The sequence below is a fragment of the Sinocyclocheilus rhinocerous genome, unplaced genomic scaffold (assembly GCF_001515625.1).
Source record: "Sinocyclocheilus rhinocerous isolate Xijiao unplaced genomic scaffold, SAMN03320098_v1.1 scaffold1309, whole genome shotgun sequence".
In the NCBI taxonomy this organism is placed as follows: Eukaryota; Metazoa; Chordata; class Actinopteri; order Cypriniformes; family Cyprinidae; genus Sinocyclocheilus; species Sinocyclocheilus rhinocerous.
In genome coordinates, this window is record NW_015634493.1 from 742,550 (window position 1) to 743,440 (window position 891).

Sequence of the window (891 nt, forward strand, 5' to 3'; positions counted from 1 at the left end):
CCATTAAGAAGAAGTGAAGAACTGAATCAGGCCTGGGTGGGATGGAAAGCTGTCAAGAAAGCATTTTAGTTACAGGGAATTTTTGGGAAAGTTATGGAAGTCTTTTTGGCATAACACCTGCTGTTCTTCAGCAGTTCCACCAACTGTAACAGGATAAATGATAAATTCTCAACTATCAACACAAAACATTAAATGTTTTTCCTCATAACACAGATGACAGCAGATATTTCTGGAACAGGGAAGGTTTAATTAGTACAGTAATACATGATGACCACAATCATAGTCATGTCAGTAACCTTTTTGTATCTCATTCAATAACTACAGAAAAACCGCTTGTTAACAGATCTGTACTGTGAGATGACTGCTGACTTATTTTATTAGCACCAATGGTTCCATGAGGAACATTTAACATCCATGAAGCCTTTCCAATCCAAAAAAAAAAAGGTTCTTTATAGTGCATGCAAAAAATTCTTAAAAGTTCTAAAAGGAATTTTAAAAAGTTCTTCACAATTCACACACACACACAAAACGTTTGGGAACTTTATTTTTAATAGTGCAAGACTATCTGTGTTTGGGTTCATTGATTCACCAGTGTAACCATTTTGGCTGCAATGACCATCTTTTATCCCCAAAAAAAAAAAAAGGTTATTTATAGTGCATGGAAAAAAATTCTTAAAAGTTCTTCACAATTCACACACATACACAAAACGTTTGGGAACTTTATTCTTAATAGTGCAAGACTATCTGAGTTTGGGTTCATTGATTCACCAGTGTAACCATTTTGGCTGCAATGACCATCTTTTATTTTCAAGAATGTAAAAATGTGATGACCTGAAGGCCATGTATTCAAGATTATCTTGATTGTTGGATGTTTTGGATGTCCTTCCAACT

The 891-nt window shown here is 34.5% G+C and overlaps 1 protein-coding gene across 1 annotated transcript in view; it reads right to left on the minus strand.

The window, feature by feature from the left end:
- Nucleotides 1-891, minus strand: part of LOC107745703 (transcription elongation regulator 1-like protein) — a 98,801-nt gene that overhangs the window by 92,636 nt on the left and 5,274 nt on the right. The window lies entirely within an intron of this gene.